The sequence below is a fragment of the Melanerpes formicivorus genome, unplaced genomic scaffold, assembly GCF_026170545.1.
Source record: "Melanerpes formicivorus ecotype bairdi unplaced genomic scaffold, bMelFor1.0.p_v2 SCAF_69, whole genome shotgun sequence".
NCBI lineage: Eukaryota > Metazoa > Chordata > Aves > Piciformes > Picidae > Melanerpes > Melanerpes formicivorus.
In genome coordinates, this window is record NW_027142421.1 from 1,037,948 (window position 1) to 1,055,632 (window position 17,685).

General features: G+C 47.6%; 1 long non-coding RNA gene across 1 annotated transcript; it reads left to right on the forward strand.

Moving 5' to 3' along the window:
• The first annotated feature begins 302 nt into the window (after window positions 1-302).
• On the forward strand, window positions 303-14,373 carry LOC137453593 (uncharacterized). Its single transcript, XR_010990416.1, has 3 exons — window positions 303-367; window positions 678-846; window positions 12,133-14,373. It is a non-coding gene; the product is annotated as an uncharacterized lncRNA (long non-coding RNA).
• The last annotated feature ends 3,312 nt before the right edge of the window (window positions 14,374-17,685 follow it).

Below are 17,685 nucleotides of genomic sequence, written 5' to 3' on the forward strand. Positions count from 1 at the left end.
AATTATGTGGCTGATGCTTCCTGCTCCTGGCTGCTCCCTTTTGCCAAGGTTTACTGCATCAGTGGTGGCCCAGTGAAGGGTAGGATGGTCCATCACAGACATCAACTCTGAATCTTAGGATGTGAAGGGCTAGCCCAGTCTGTGGAAATCTTGGTCTTTATTTCTTTCAAATGTTTGACCTTGCCTGTAGTAATGAAGTTTTTCCTGGCCTGGCTTTTCATTATTGCTACTGTTCTTTCCATCCTCTGTCTTCATTGCTTCCATTGTGGGTACAGATACATGAGCTTTCACTACCTGCAAGTCCCCACCCTGGTTGTTAACAGCACTCTGCATTGAAAGGGACCATAAAAAGGTGGAGATGCTACAGGTAAGCATCTGAGGAAAAAAACCAAATCCTCATTTCCTGAATGAATCAGGTCTATTTTGCATGGTTAGGGTGGTGGAAACAGGACTCCTGAGTGACAGAGCAAAAAATCAGCAATTACTATTTGGCAGGAGGTACTTAAACTTTGTGAAGCTAGGCAAGTATCTCCACTGTGGTCTCTGACTCACGATTCAACTATGCTGGGAACATTTGAGGAGGTTGGGTCGGTTCTGCAAGCAGTGGGAAAAACAAGGCTTTGTTACATCCTGGTGAGGCTTTGGATCTGTGCTTGACTGTTCTGCTTTTCTTTGAGGAATCTGGTATGGCTGGCAGTGGGGAGAGGCAGACTTTTGATCCCTCCTAAGAGTGTTTCAGACTCACTGCGCTGCTGTAGCCAAGCTGAACCACTTCTGAATTACCCTCCTGAAGGTGAAGAGAGAATGAGACTCGGTCCCCATCTGTGTTGCAACAGCTTGGCTGAGGTATGCAATGCAGAGGACTTCATGAAGGGGCTCACCAACCCCTTTGAGCTACTCTGTACCACTCTGGGGACACAAGAGTGTCACAAACTGTCTGCTAAACCAGATTTGCAGCTCTGGTGGGTCATTATGGTGGCAAAAAGGAGCTGAGATGTGACAAATCAGGATCCATCACTATTCTCTCCATTGCTTGTACTGCTGCAGATAAAGACATGCAGCCACCTGGGGGGTGGGATACATTTACATCCTTACTCAAGGTGCTTTCTACTGATATAATGCTTTCCTGTGCGTGGAAGGGAAGGTAGATATGGCCAGACATCCTCTCCCAGATCCTGTTGTGTGGGTGAGAGTGGCTGCTACTGGAGGGATTGCTCCTCTGGCTGGAAGCAATCACCCACTCTGGGATGCTTTCTGGCAAATACACTTGCAAAGTGGGCAGATAACAGAATCCCAGCATGGTGAAGGCTGGAAGGGACCTCTGAACATCATCTAGTCCCACCCCACCCCGCTAAAGCAGGGCCACCCACATCATTGCCCAGGATCAAAATGTCCAGGCAAGTTTGGAATCTCTCCAGAACAGGAGACTCTACAGCCTCTCCTGTTCATTGCTCCCACACCCTCACAGCAAGGTTTTTCTTCATGCTTAGGTGAAGAGTCCTGGGTTTGTGTCCCTTGCCCTTTGTCCTGTTGCTGACCTCACTCTCTCGTGTTATGACCTCCAGATATTGATAGGCAATGAGCAGGTCCCCTCTTGTTCTGCTCTTCTCCAGGCTAAATAGCCCTAGCTTCCTCAGACTTTCCTCCTCAGAGAGATGCTCCAGTCCCCTGTGCATTTTTGTAGCCTCTGCTGGACTCCTTCCAGTAGTTCCCTCTCCTTCTTATATTCAGGATTCCAGAACTACAAAGATGATTGTGAAACCTGAACATCTCTCCTATGAAGAGAAACTGAAATACCTGGGGCTATTCAGCCTTGAGAGGGGAATGCTGAGAGGGGATCTTCTCAATGTCTATAAGTATCTGAGGGGTAGGTATCAAGAAGGAGGTGATGGTCTCTTTTCAGTTGTACCCACTGACAGGATGAGGAACAAGGGGTACAAGCTAGAACACAGGAGGTTCCACCTCAACATGAGGACACACTTTACAGGTGAGGGTGTAAGAGCACTGGAAAAGGGCTGCACAGAAAGGTTGTGGAGTCTCCTTCTCTGAAAACTTTCAAAACCCACCTGGAGCTGTTCCTTTGCAGCCTGCTGTAGGAGATCCTGCTTTGGTGGGGGAGTTGGACTCAATGATGTCTGGATCCCTTCCAACCCCTGACATTGTGATTCTGTCATTCTGTAGCTGGAAACAGTACTCCAGATGTGGCCTCAGTAGGGCAGAGTAGAGGTGGAGGACTTACTGGCCATGCTCTTCTTAATTCACCTCAAGACACCATCAGCCTTTTTGGCCACAGGAGCACATTGCTGGCTCATGGTGAGCTTGTCCACCAGCACTCCTGCCTCCTTCTCTGTAGAGCTGCTTTCCAGCACATCAGCCTTCTGCTCCTGGGAAGGGCCAGAGGGAGAACTGGGAAACAGTGCTGGAGGAGTACAGCCAAAAACTGAGCAAGACCAGGTGAGGAGCAGCCATATGTCAGCCGAGATGTTGCCTCCGTCATTAAGCCAAGTGCTTGAGATGTGAGAGGCTTGGCTGTGATGTGTTTCCTGTGTGTTCCTCCCTGCTATGGGTTTTGACCAGAAATTTCCTTTTTCGACCTGAAAAATCTTCCAGATGAAAATTTAATTACAAAAGTGGTGTATGCCCACAAGAGACTTCCATGTCAGCAAGTAAGACCCCCTCTTTTTTCTTTCTTTTGGATGAAAACCCATTTTCTTTGCACACACACACACAAATGGCCATTCTAGAGCGTTACCCTTGCACAGCCTCTAGTGTCATCTTTAATAAAAACAATTGGGATTTGCAATGAGCATCCTTTAGGCATTGAAGTCATTGCAGAATCACTGTGGTCCTCCCATACCAGAAGCAGTTTGTCAATGAGTCCTTAAATAATGGCCTCTGCCCTGCCTGTGATGTCTGAAAGGTTACTGGTGGTGAAGTGCGACGATGAGACGTGGGAGTGTTAACACAGAGAACAAAATTACCCTTCCTTCTGCACTGCCATTTGCCTGCTTACTGCACAGCAAAGGTGCAATGCATTTGCCTCCAGCCGATGTGACTTGTAGCCTGGACTTCATGAATATTTTCATATGCAAAGGTCTTCACTTGTGGTTGTTATTGGTTCCATATTTACTTGGGATGTTCACATCCAGAGGATGGCTTTTGGCTTAGGAAGAGGAACTTCTTTGAAGCTGGACTGTTTGCCCTTGCACAATGACTCTGCCTTGGCTGGGTATGAGACAGTGTGTGCCCAGGTGGTCAAGAAGGCCAACAGCATCCTGGCTTGGATCAGCAACAGTGTGAGCAGCAGGTCTGTGCATTAATTGTCCCCCTGTATTCAGCACTGGTGAGGCCACACATTGAGTACCATCTTTGGTTTTGGGCCCCTCACTACAAGGAGGACATTGAGGTCCTGGAGTGTGTCCAGAGAAGGGCAATGAAGCTGGTATAGGGGCTGGAGAACAAATGTTCTGAGGAGCAGCTAAGGGAACTGCAGTTTTTTTAGCCTGGAGAGAAGGTGGCTGAGGGGGAGACCTTCTTATTCTCTACAGCTGCCTAAAAGGAGGTTGTAGTGAGGTGGGCAGTGGGGAAATGACAGAACAAGAGGAAATGGCCTCAGGTTGCACCAAGGGGGTGGGGTTTAGATGGGATATTTATTAGAAGAAATTTCTTCATTTACAGGGTTCTTAAACACTGGAATAGGCTTCCCAAGGGGGGTGATTGAATCCCCATCCTTGGTGGTATTTCAAAGCTGCAGAGATGTGGTACTGAGGGACATAGTTTAGCCCCAGACTTGGTAGAGTGAGATAATGGTTGGACTGGATAATCTTCAAGGTCTTTTCCAAGGGAAGTGATTCTGTGATTCTTTAGGTTTATGTATTATGCACAGAAAGCCTGGTGGGGACAAGATGCTTTTACATGGAGCAGGAAACTTTGCAAGCTTACTACCAAAGGACAAATAAAGTTTAGAACATCAACTTGTTTGAAGAGATATGCTGTTCTGGGAAAGAAGTGGAGAAGGGGTGTGTATTTATGTGAACAAAAGAAGGCTAAACTGTAAACTTTAATATGTTTGTTAGCTCATTAATGTGTCTGATGCTGACTAATTCCAGGGGTGTTCCTGCTGCCTGGCAGCAAAAGTGCAAATAAGTGGACAGCTGTGATTTAGTGCCAAATATTTAAACTTATCCTGACAATTCAGGCCACCCACACTGTTAAGTAAATACAAATCCTAGAGAGTCGTTTCAGACCGGACTGAAGCATAGGGCAGACACTTTTCATGGGCATCTAGGCCAAAAAATTTGCAAGTATTCGGGGCCAAACTTTGCCCTCTTTTACCTTGGGAGCCCTCCATGGAGTAGCTGAGGGAGACCTCCATGGAGTAGCTGAGGGAGACCTCCATGGAGTAGCTGAGGGTAGAACTGACTCTTGAGGCTAACGTGCCTTTTTCCAGCTCAGTAACTACAACTTTGCATGTAAATGTGAATATGGAACAGATCTGGACTCCATTAGCTTCTGGGTCCTTGACAAAAAGCCATAATTGTTTATCCAGATGATTTTTCTTTGTTTCACTTTTATTTCCTCTGCGCTTTAAACCCAAGGTTTTAATGGGCTTGTAAAATAGATACAAGTGTTGGTCACAGCGGCATAAAAGGTGTGAGGAAAGCCCTTCCCTTCTCCTCAGCGGGAGGAAAAGCTCACTTGGTGAACACTTAAGCTGAGCTCTCCAGAGACGTGGGCAAGGGTGGTTGTGGATTCGAGGCAGCTGGGAGGGTACTTCCAGGGCAAGGCTCAGCTTGGGGTTCCCATTGCAGACATGAAAGTATTGTGAGATCCATATCCATAGCTATAGCTCTATCTTTTGTTTTTCCTGGTAGGCAGCAAAATTTGTGCTAGTGGTGATATCTGGGGCACAGCTTAGTTGGGGGAGAAGCAAGGCAAAAGGATATAAAGAAATATTGTACTTTATCAGGGCCTAGGAGCACAAGTACTAAACCATTTTAATCACAGTCCTATGGTTACATGTCACTGCAGGGCAGAATTAAGGCTATTTGCATGCTTCAATGCAGGTTTGAATTTACACTTCAACAGGTTTGAATTTATTTAAAGCATAACTTCAGCTCTGAATTCTCTGGATTTTGAATGCCTGATCTGGAAATAGGTGCAAAATACTGTAGCTTGCTCTTAAAAAAGGCTTTCTACTTTAGCTCCATTTCTGTCGGCTGTCATTTCCTGCCCTGCCAGGGAATGGAGATGGCAGAATGCAGCCAAATAAAGAAATACAGTGGAAAATCAGAGATGGCACATGCACCAAGCACTTCCAAGGCTGCTGTGTGTGCACAGCCCACTTATGGCTTTAACTGCCTCTGCTTGTGTCGTGGGTTAAGTTGAAATCTGCTGCTGTTACTCAAAACCATTCAGCAGTCATGCCAGCTTCAAAATGAAAGTGCTGGCTGGAGCAAAGAATCACGGGGCTTGAAGTTCAGATTGTAACACAAGAGGTTTCTTGTTCCAGTTACTGCTTTTGGTTTCTGGGTTTGGGGGGTGTTGCTCTCTTCTGCTGGGATGGCAGTGGGAAGGGGAGGGATGCAGAGGTAGCTCACTTGCAGTTTAGTTTACTGCCTTCTACTACTGCTGTCTGCATTTTGCTACACTCTTTCTGCAATTGGCTAAGATAATTGCACATTATATTGTCTCATTTATATTAAACTCATTTTATCTCAACTCTTTATCTCAACACAGAGTTGTTGTTTTGGTTTTGTTAAACCAGCAAAGCTTGGCTATCTCCTGTGTGAATGTGTGGCTAGCCTTGGTGCACAGATGCTTTTGTTGAGGGTGGAAAGAACCCACATGGGATCAGAGGCTGAAATTCAATTCATCTTAGAACTGTATAAAAGTTTTGGTTGGAAGAGAGAGTTTTGGTTGGAAGATCATCAAGTCTAGCTGCCAACCCACCACTGCCAGATTACCACTAAACCATCCCTCAGTACCACATCTACAGGGCTTTTAAATCCCTCCAAGGATGGGAACTCCACCACTTCCTTGGGCAGCTTTTTCCAGGGCTTGACAGCCCTTTTAGAGAAGAAATTGTTAATGTCCAACCTAAGCCTTCCCTGGTGCAACTGGAAGCTGTTCTCTCTTGTCCTATTGCTTGTTACCTGGGAGAAGAGATTGACTCCCACCTTGTTCCAACCTCCTTTCAGAGAGTTGTAGAGCAGAAAAAGGTCTTCCCAGATCTTCCTTTTCTTCAGGCTAAACAATCCCAATTCCCTCAGCCACCCCTCATAAGACTTGTGCCCCAGACCCTTCTTGTTGCTCTTCTTTCAACATGTTCCAGCAATTCAGTTTCATGCTGTGGAGGTAACAACCTGATGCCAGCTTCCAAAGAGGCCACAGGAATAGGTGGGAGGAGAGGCTGATGGATCTGGGATTGTTTAGCCTGGAGAAGAGGAGGCTCAGGGGAGACCTTATTGCTGTCTACAACTACCTGAAGGGAGGTTGTAGCCAGGAAGAGTTGGTCTCTTCTCTCAGGCAACCAGCACCAGAACAAGGGGACATAGTCTCAAGCTGCACCAGGGGAAGTTTAGGCTCAAAGTGAGGAGAAAGTTCTTCACAGAGAGAGTCGTTCACCATTGGAATGAGCTGCCCAGGGAGGTGGTGGAGTCACCATCCCTGGAGGTGCTCAAGAGGGGATTGGACGTGGCACTTGGCGCCATGGTCTAGTCATGGGGTCTTGGGTGACAGGTTGGACTTGATGCTCTTTGAGGTCTCTTCCAACCTTATTGATCCTATGATGAGGTCACAGCAGGGTACCCATGAGCTTGGCCCATAGCTCTGGGTCTTTGCACTGTAGCTCTCTGTGTGCCACAATGGAGAGGCTGCACCTGGGACAACTCCTTGATAGGAGGGAAACGGCATCATCATTGGAGCTTCTCTGCATTGGCTTTTGCCTCCAGCCTCCTTCCCTTGGCCCTGGTCTTGATGGGCTGCATATCCAAAGAGTCGGTGCATCCATCCCCTCTCTCTCCCATGCACACTCCATTGCTGTCTCCCTCATTTCTCTCTCCATGCACCCATGTCCTTCCCCTGACTATAGCAAAATTCCCTTTTGTTTTTTCCCTTTTCTTTTGGCAGCTGCCCTTTCCAGGGGCCCTGACTAAAAGAAGCCTGAGCCCTGCCTGTGCTTTGGCCAGGACAGAGCAGCTCCTCACTGACAGATAACATTGCCTTAAAGGAGAAGGGATTATTTTTATTTCCCCACCTATTTTGTGCTCACCTATTTGTTCCCCAGCTCCTGGGGCAAGGGGGTGCTTATGTCAGAGACACACCACCACAAGTCACCTACTGGGAGTTCCTCTCATCTCAGCAGGCTCATTCCTGGCTGTGGAGTTCATCTTGGAGCCAAGCCTCCTGTAATTAATCCAAGTCTTGCTGTTGACTTTCAGTGAGCATAGGATAAGGCTTTTCCAGAACTTGCAGCTCTCCTCCAACTCAGTCCTTGCATGCCAAGTGATGAGGCTTCCAGGGCTGTTCCCGCAGGATGGATCCAGTGCGTGCATCTCACTGTCAGGAAGCTTTTCCTGCTGCTTGGCCTAATTTTTCCCCTTTTTAAATGTCATCCCAGCACTCCTACTTAACATGCACATTCCATGCCTCTCACTGCCTCTGAGCAGGCTGATGCCTTTCTCTCCCCACTGCCTGGGTTCTTCTGGTGCTCCTTGGCACTCACCTGCTTTTCTTGCACCCACTTCAGCTTAGCCAGTCCAGGCACACTATCTTGCAGCTCATTTTCCTTTATGAATCAAACCTCCCTGACATTTTTTTCCCCTTTTCCCTCCTGCCTTTGACACAGGAATGATTTTTTGGGTGTCTGCCCCACAGCACAGAAATTTTTTTCTCTCCAGCTCAGGCTGAGAGGGTTTGTAGTGTAAAGTGCTGACAGTTCTTTGTGGCTGTAGGCAGCCAGCTCTCCAGGTAATCCTGGCTGGGAATGGGTAAATGCACAATCATCTTTCAACTGGAGGTCCTGTGAGCAGCCTGGGTGGGCACCAGTCGTTTGATGCCACTCTCATATAGACTGTTAAATATCAAACATGGACTGAGCTCCCACTGTTGCCTTCCTCTATGAGGAGTCATCATAGTTCTGCTCTGTTTGTCCTTCTTCCTGTGGACTTCATGGATCTGAGGGCACTAACTCCCTGCAGAATTTAGTCTGCGTGGGAAATGGCCTCAAGTTCAGAGGCGACTGGGAGAGAAGAATCTTGCACAGCAAGCCTTATACTTGTGTTTGTGTCCTGTGCTATGCAGGCATGAAATGGCTGAGTGGGCCTCATTTCTTTATCAAGCCAGGCTAAATGTGCTTCTTTCTGAGGAAGCTTTTAAACTAAAAGAGGGAGATTCTGACTAGATATAAGGAAGACGTTTTTTGCACTGAGGGTGGTAAAACAGTGGCCCAGGTTGCCCAGAGATGTGGTAGATGACCCCATCCTTGCAAACATTTCAGGTCAGCTTGTCTGGGGCTGTTAGTAACCTGCTGTAGTTGAAGACATCCCTGCTGACTGTAGTGGGGTTGGACTAGATGATCTTGAAAGGTCCCTTCCAACTCTAATCAGTCTATGATGCTATAATTTGTGATTATCACCAGAAATTATATGTGTCAAATATAAATGAAGGCCTTGAGCTGCATTTTGTACACAGAGAAATACATACACAAATGTGGACCTAGTTGCAAGTTTTGCTCCATCAAGTGGTGTTCATTTTAAAGGATTTGCTGCTGCCTTCTGCAGTCTGTTTCCTGTCACTAAGGCAAGGACAGCCAGAGGGTTTGCCCTGTGAGGCACCAGCAGCTTAGCACTTTGCCTTGCATGGCTGGAGGGTTACTGAGCCTCATGTCAGGTTCACAGATTGAATCAGGCTGGAAGAGACCCTCAGAAGTCACCTTGTCCAATCCCCCTGCAGTGAGCAGGGATACCTCCAACCATGTGGCCGAGGGCCACATGAAGTCTGATCTAGGATGTGTCCGGGGATGGAGCCTCCACCACACCCTGGGAAATCTGTTCCAGTAGTTTGCCACTCTCATTGTAAAGAACTTCTTCCTTATGTCCAACCTAAATCTACCCTGCTCCAGTTTAAAAACATTGTCCTTGTCCTATTGCTATAAAGTCCTTCTAAAGAGTCTTCCCCCAGCCTTCCTGTAGATCCCTTTCAGATCTTGAAATGTAGCTATAAGGCCTCCTCAGAGCCTTCTCTTCTCCTGGCTGAAGAGCCCCAATTCTTTAAATCTGTCTTCCTAAGAGAGGTGCTTCAGCCCTCTGGTCACCTTCATGGCCCTTCTTGGGACCTGCTCCATCAGGGCCGTGTCTCTCTTGTGTTGAGGACTCCATAGCTGGACACAGTACTCCAGGAGAGGTCTCACCAGAGCAGCGTGGCAAAATCATCTCCCATGACCCGCTGCCACACTTCTTTTGATGCAGCCCAGGATGCAATTTACCTTCTAGGCTGCAAGCGTGCATTTCTGCCTCATATCCAGCTTCTTGTCCACCAGTACCCCCAAGTCCTTTTCTTCAGGGCTGCTCTCAATTTCATCATTCCCCAGCCTGTATTGATGTTGAGGATTGCCTCAACTTAGGTGCAGAACCTTGCACTTTGCCTTATTGAACCTCATTAAATTCTCCTCATCCCACCTCTGCAGGCTGTCTAGGCCCCTCTGGATAGAATCCCATCCTTCAGTCTTATCCACCACACCACTGTGGGGACAGACCCCTTCAGAGGCACTGAAACATTCAAATCCTTCCTGCCAGCCTCCTCTTTGCTCAGATCTCCTTTCTGTCAGTTCATCTGGAAGCATTTCTTTCCAATGTTTTTAGGATCCCAGAAGGAAACTTAATTACTTCATCATCCTCCTCATGTAGTATGAACCTCTAGTGCTGGAGGGCTGAAATTACCTCTCATGCACTGAGAGCCATTAGCATTTGAATTAGCGACATGAGGATAACAGGCGATTATCCCAGTTAACAGCTGTTGAGTGCTGGTAAAGAGACACCTTCAAGAGGGAGGAACAAAAATGTAGTGGATTTTTCTCTTTTAGTAAGGGTTGCCCTGCCTCCTATGAATACTGATGCCACCTCCCATTTGAAAAGAGGTGCAGTTTCCCCAGGGACATCTTGTAATCTTTAAACTTCTTCCCTGCAGAAAGCTGGAAACTTAAATACCCCCCCAAGTGTGCCAAGAGTGAGAAAGTGTAACTGTCCCCAAACACAAAGGGAAGTGATGCAGGCTATTTGGGAGCCAGGCTAAGCCTAGTGTAAAGAGAAGGACTTGAAAAAAAGTTGCAAAATGAAGCAAAAGCTAAAGCATCCCTTCTGCTCTGACTGTAAGAGATGTATATAGGATAACCCTTACTGCTATCCACCTTAGTGGAAACATGGTTGTTTCAAGGGGCAGGATGAACCAGGCACCACTTGGAGCCCCCAGAGTGGTGTAGAGGATGAACAAAAAGTCCTTTTTGCAGATAAGAACATTTTGAATCCATCATACATACGGCACAAGAAAACCTTTCTGCATGTCAGGCATTTTGTCAAAAGAAGGCTTGACTGAGCAGGAAATTTTAGTTATCAGTGTAGGTGATGTTGCAGTCCAGATATTTATCTGTCATGGTCCGTGACTCCAATTCTCTTGATGGTGTGTTGAACAGAAGACAAAACACCAGTCCCTGTCATCAGGAGGAAGCAGTGCCTGAACACCTGCATCAAAGATGTTAAATACATATTCTCTCTGTCTCCTGCTTGGAGTCTCAAACATGCCTTATTTTGAGGCTCTGCCTTTCACACTACGCTGAACAAGCTAAGGATGCTGCGCTTTCACAAGGCTTCATCCTCTGCCTGCCCCCACCAGAGTGCTGGTGGCTGGCCTCCCAGCCTTTCAGAAGATCTGACTCGTCAGGCGGGTGCATTGCGTTACAAAAGTTGGCTCAGACTGGGTTGCCTGAGATGTTTGTGTCCCCCCAGACAGCAGCAGCAGCAGCTCACAGAAAGAAAGAAATGTGCCCCCCACCCCCTGCCAGGGCTTTCAGAATGAAGGGACACTGTGACACGGGCGAAGTGTGGGCATTGTATTCCCTATAGATGCTTTTGGGAGGGCAGAAATGTCACGCTGGATCAAGGCAGCAGTGTTGCAGACCCAGGGCTTTTGACCCAAGGTAAAACACTTCACAGGAAACAAGTAAGGGTTAAGCTGCCTGGAGAGAGACCTTCTTCCCAACCATAGTGCAGTGACTAGCATTGTATTATGATACCTGAGGGCTATCGGGAAAACATGCCAGGCTCTGTGCTGAGCCCTAAGTACCTTGGGTTGGTTTAACCCTGTGAGGTGACAAAATCCACCTGGCGTGGTTGGTCCTCAGAAGAAGTAATGAGACAGCACAAGGAAATATTTCTCTAGCCTCTCAATACCGTTTTTGTCATCTTTCCCTGTGATGTTTTCTTCCTGTTTCAGTAAACATCCTCTGAGGTGGGTGCAGTGGCAACACCCCTGCACAGGTGAGGATAAAGAAGCATTCATAATGTTAAATAACATCCTTCCTATTTTTTCCTCCCTAGTTATTTTAACTTTCTGTGATGGCCACTTATGGTCTAAGTGTTCACACAAAGCAGCAATAGCAACAAAGATGAAGATGCCTGCTTTACAACATTTCTTGTTTCAAAGCAGGACTTTTTCATACCATCCTTCCCTCTTATCTGACCATTAAATCTATTAATACATACAAACAGTACATACTGTGTTGTTACACACACCTCAAAGCAGATGATCATCTGGTACCAAAGCTCATGGTTTTACACCTTTATTCAGCTTTTGGAGAGCTGGGTTAAATTTCTGTCCAGATTTGGGGGCTTCACATCAACATTTGCCTCTGTGGCAGACACCTCACGACTGCTGCCAACCCCAACCATGTTATTTCAGGGTATTTTCCTTCATACAGTATTAACAGAGAAATGTTGATGACTGTTCCTCCACTTCCCTGTCCCACCCACCCCCAAGTAATCTTCCCAAAGAGCCATGCCAAGGTTTTGAGCCATCACTAGCGTGCATTGCTGGTGTCTCAGTCACCTGAGTGTCCTTCTTCTTTTTCCATATTAGGTGACCTGGTTCAGCTGATATTGCAGCATCCCTATGTCCTGCACGTGGGCTGTACAGTGAGACTGAAGCAGGGACCTGATGAAACCCAGGTCAGAGGACTGAGGTCTTCCTTCACTCACCAACAGAAGAAAAGGAGTGGGAAGAACATTTCTCTGCTCTAGGGCATGAACTGAACCTGTGGGAAGACTCCTAGTGACATTAAACTATCTGAAGGGCCATTGTTAATCACTGTAAGGAGATCAAGCGGTTCTGTCCTGTTATCAGGGCTAGCAGCATGCTGTGTGGGACTTCAGTGACACTGAGAACATCAGGAGCTGCTTTGACTCATCACACACATAGCAGGAAGAAGAGAAAAGTGGCAGAAGGGCTTCTGAAGCCAGGACCTGAACCACAGCCTGTTGAAGAGGTGCCAAAACCTGCTTGCCAGGGTCACACAGCAATCCTGAGGGCATCTGCTGTGCCATGGCCAGTGGCAAGGTGAGGGTCCTTGCCAGCCATAGGATGTGCTACCAACTGTTTTGGTGAACTCTGCAGGCTCACTTGTCATTCCTGAACAATTCCTGAACAAGTATTTGCTTGCTGGTCCTATATGCATCCTCTACTCAAAACTTGTGGGGTTAAACCTGCAAGATGGGTGTTCCCAGCAAAAGGGAAACCCACCTGTGGATCCTCCTTGGGAAAATCCTCCCTGTTGATGACTTCACGAGTGAAGCCTACTCATGTTTCCTTGGGCAACACCCATGCCTGAGGAAGGTCTCCCAGGAGATCACCCTCAAACATACACACAGGCCTCAGCTCAAAACTCTGCCCTTCCATTTACCACCCAAGAGCAGAGGATTATTATGTATAAAGGATTCACTCACTCAAATATGACCTACATGCGAGGATGTCTTCTTCCGACATCATTGCCACAGCTCTCCTTTTCAGAATGAACTCAATGTACCTGACCTCTGCTTCGAGATGAGGTGAATTGCACCTTCAGTATATCTGTTTAAGTGGATCTGACATCTTCATATGGCCAGATGAATTCTTTCACCTCACAAAGCTACCTTTCTCATTTCCACAGCCTTCACAGCTGCCTCCCCTGAAGCACCCACACTCATTTTCATCACCTTACCCCTCCTTTCATCACTGTTTTGGAGGCCTCAGCTATGGCACACTCCTTCCTATCTGTGGTCCTTCCTTCTCCTGCGCAGTGCCTCTCCTCCTTGGGGTCTGCTTGTCCTGGCGCTGGGCACCACTGAAAAGAGTCTGGCCCCACCCTCTTGCCCTCCACCCTTTAGCTATTGATCAGCATCTTTTCCAGACTAAACAGCCCCAGGTCTCTCACACTTTCCTCATTAGAGAGATGCTCCAGGCCCTCAGCACCTTCACAGACTCTCTCCAGTAGTTCCCTGTCTCTCTTGAACCGGGGAGCCCAGAGTTGGAACACAGCAATCCAGATACAGCCTTAGTAGGGCAGAGTAGAGTGGGATACTATTTGCCTGCTTGGCCATTGCTGGTTCATGGTCAGCTTGTTGTCCTCCAGAACTGCTGGGTCCCTCTTTGCAGAGCTGCTTTCCCTTTGTCCAAGGGCAAAAGAGTGCAGCATCTCGTAGTGACTGAGAAAACTTGGGTGGTTTTGCACATCGGAAGCTGCTTTAAATGTGTTTCCTCCCACCGCCTGGCCTTTTGTTTTTTAGCTATGCTCGATGCTGCTGTTGGAAAGCTGAACTCCCTGAAAGCTGAACTTCCTCTCCTACTATAAACTGACCCTGGGGGGTTGCTATAGCGACTACAGAGCGGCCAGCGAGCCGTGTAAACACTCCCTCCCACTTCCCATCACCCTGGGCCCAGGAGAGAGGGGCTGAGGAGACATGGGATGTGCCCAGCAACCTGGATCGTGCAGGAAGTGGTGAAATGCAAACCAAATCATTTCCCTGCTTCCTCCCGACTTCCTCCCACTGGGAGGCAAATGCAGCAGGCTGGTAGCAGGCACAAACATGCCTGTCCCTGACAAATTTGGGCACATGACTGCTCAGTGCCACGGAAACCAAACCCAGACACTCACCTGAGGAGCTTGAGCAAGATGTGGAACGGTATGGTGCAACTGGATCCTTTGCAATGTCTGATCCCTGTGGCCTCACTAACTGTTGAGCAGGGGGGAGCAGTTTAGTACCCACAGCTCCTTCTGTGTAATTAACTGAAACAACCAACCAAGTGTGAAATCCATCAGTTTCTGACTCCTCTGTTGCTCACTTTGATGTCAGCTCTTCCTCTTTAATTTTTTTTTCTTTAAATGCATTTCATTGAAGTGTGTAGCTGACTCTGAGTCACTTTTCAAATGCTGATGCTTATGTGTAACTGTGTCCTTTCCCATAAAACCAGATCAGGTCTTTCATCAGGTAACATGCTGAAGCACCCAGGGAGGTGTTTCCCAAGAAAACTTGGGTATACATACCTTAAGGGCCACTGCAGATGTTCCTCCATAATGGCAGATACTGCTCAGTCATGGATTTTGTGAGAGGTGAGTGAAGCAACCCTAACAGGGGGAGGAAATCAGCTCTGTTCCCACCATCTCTGATGTCAGGAGGGCCCATGCAGAAGTGTCAGGCATCCTGCAAAACACTCATCTACTTCAGCCACCAACATGCATTTGTTTTGCTATGAAGAGATTTCCTGTCATGAGGATTTATGTCATCCCATGTTTCTGTGCCTGGGTGTCACTGACCAAGCTGATTGATAAGTACCTGTGATCAGACAACTGGCAGGTTCGGGGCTTCCCTGAATTTACATCCTTCCTGCCTCCTCCAAGAACATGGACTGCCTCTGATAGCAAAGATAACGTCAGAGGCAGGACAGAAGCAGGATTCTGGAAGGGTGCCTGTCTGTAATCCTAAACATGGCCCTATAATCCCAGCCCGTGACTCAGAGCTGGAGGGATGCAGAGGGTCAGTCTCTATAAAGTCCCTATAATCCCAGCCTGCTCATCCACTGCAGTGAGTCATTATGGCCCCAAAGAGAAAAGGAGCCCTGAAGCCTCACTCCAGTTGCTGTGAGTGATGGCAACAGGACAAAATACACTCAATCAAAGGCAATTTTGTTACACAATACGTTATAACACCCGGTCCCTGTAGTGTCTCACTTAACAGACAGCAGGAGCTGAGTCTGATTAAACAGGGTTTTCTGAGTCACTCACAGAGACAACTGAGAAGCAGGCAGATGCATAAAGTGACTTCTAGATCTCAGTGGGTTTGTGCTTCACCATTCATGCCGTGCGTGTCTTGACATGGCATTTAAAAGTACATCAGCTGAATTAGTTGGTGCGAGTACCTGGTCTGTCCTGCTACTGTCAAAGGAGCTGCTCAAGTCACTGGTGGTCTTGGTGTAAGGAAGCCTGGATGAAAGTGGTGCAAGGTAGTGCTCAAGCCTTTCCTGCATCTGTCTATGATGCAGCTGCAAAAGGTCCAAGGATGCTCTTTGCATATATGGAGTCATAGAGTCACAGGATGATTTGGGAGGAAGGGACAATAAAAATCATCTAATCCAAACCCTCAGCAGTCAGCAGGGACATCTGCAACTAGACTAGGTTGCTCATAGCCCCAAACAACCTGAACTGGAATGTTTACAGGGATGGGGCATCTACCACCTCTCTGGGCAGCCTGGGCCAGCGTCATCAATTTCAGCATAAAAACGTTCTGATATCTAGTCTAAATCTCCCTAGTTTAGTTTAAATTTATCACCCCTTGTCCTGCTAAAACATTTGTCCTTATTTTTTCTGCAGTCCCCCTTTGAGTACTGAAAGGCCACAATAAGGTCCTCCCAGAGCCAACTCTTCTCCAGGATGAACAACCCCCACTCTCTCAGCCTGTCCCCACAGCAGATGGGTTCCAGACCTTGGATCATTGTTGTGGCCTCCTCTGGAGCTGCTCCAACAGGTCCATGTCTCTCCTGTGCTGAGGACTCCAGAAGGGGACTCAGCACTGCAGATGGGGGTCTCAGCAGAGCAGAGCAGAAGGGGTTGTCCAGAGGAGCTGGAAATTGCTGAGGGAAGGAAGGGGAGAGGAGATATTATTAGCATAGTTCAGCTTAAAACTAAGAAGAGGTTTGGGAGGCTTCTGCAAGTCTCCCTGCTGCAGGGAGCATGATTTTAGAGGTGCCTCAGGCAATGGATTGCAAGCAGCTGGTCGGTGCTGCGGTCAGCTGCTGCTGCCTCCCAAAGCCACTGCAGCATTGTCAGGCTGCAGACGTGCAGAACAGCTCACACCAAGGCTGCATGCTCACAGGTGATCTTTTGGTCTGTACATTTTCCAGAAGAGCTGGCAGCTTCTCCTGTGGTGTGCATGCTCTGTTGGCCATCCAAAGAAGGAACTGGGTGGGCAGTGATCCAGTTGAGGCAGTTTTGAGGAGTGAAGGCAGGAAGGAAAATTACCAACTTTGACATATGTTGCTCCCTGCAGGTCTCTCTTATTATAGCCTGGCAGGATGTCAAGGTGCACAGACACAACGCAGAGCTGTAGCACTCGATGGCTGCTTCTCCCCCTGTCCCACCCCCTTCACACAGGCAAACCCATTTCTGCCATACCAGGAAATCCTGGTTCTCACTACTATCAAGGAGGGAGCTCACAGTTATACAACCTTGAGCTGCCATCAGCAGGACCTGAGGGAGGGAGGGGGGGAAATAGTTCACTTGGAAAGGAATGCTGCAGTGTAAGGCCGTGGTTTTGACATGCTGGAGTGAAACTTGGCAGAGGGGAACAGAGGGAATTCGTTTGCCTGGTAGACGTGGCACTTGAGCAAGAGATTAAATGAAATGGCAGTGGAAATCTTGAGAGATCATAAGAGTTGGCTAGTTAGCACAGGGCATGTGTCTGCAGCCCTTAAGACAGGTCTCACCGTGCTCGGTGTCTGTAGCTTTCTAACAACTGTTATTTATCTGACTCTCTAACTCTTTCATCACACAAGCAGCCAGCTGTGTGCATAGTCCTACCCAGGGTAGGGCCTCCAACTTGACAAGAAGAAATGAAGACCAAGGGGTTCAATGGCCTGAAGTGTTTGTCAGCTGCTTGTGATGGCAGAAATCTACTTCTTTTCTGGGAATATTTATCCACTCTAGTGTGCCAGGAAGAATGTAGTGTGGCATAGCAGCCACCCAGAACGACGGCAAATATTTGATCCTGGTAAAAATCTGCTTGCCACGTCTTCATTTGCGGCAAATCTCTTGTCTTGGAGCAGATGGGGGGATTTGGGGTGTCCTTCTGGAATGTCACTCTTGAAGGACAGATGCTTAATGAGAGCACTTATGTGGAAAGATTGGGTGAAAGACACACATGCATCAAAAAGTGTTAGGTGTGGATTGGATGAACACCTTTCATTCTCCATTCAGAAAAGTCCATGCCAAGGGCTTGACATCTAAACAAAACCGGTTAAACCTTTCTCTCTGTGGATTCTTTCTTCTGGGACAAGTTCCCCATCATTTGCTTTCATGCTGTGCTTTCAGTAGTTGTTTTTGTAGTCTGTCAGCACAACCTTGAGAAAAAGGACTTTGGCTGAGAGCTGAACACACAGTACCAG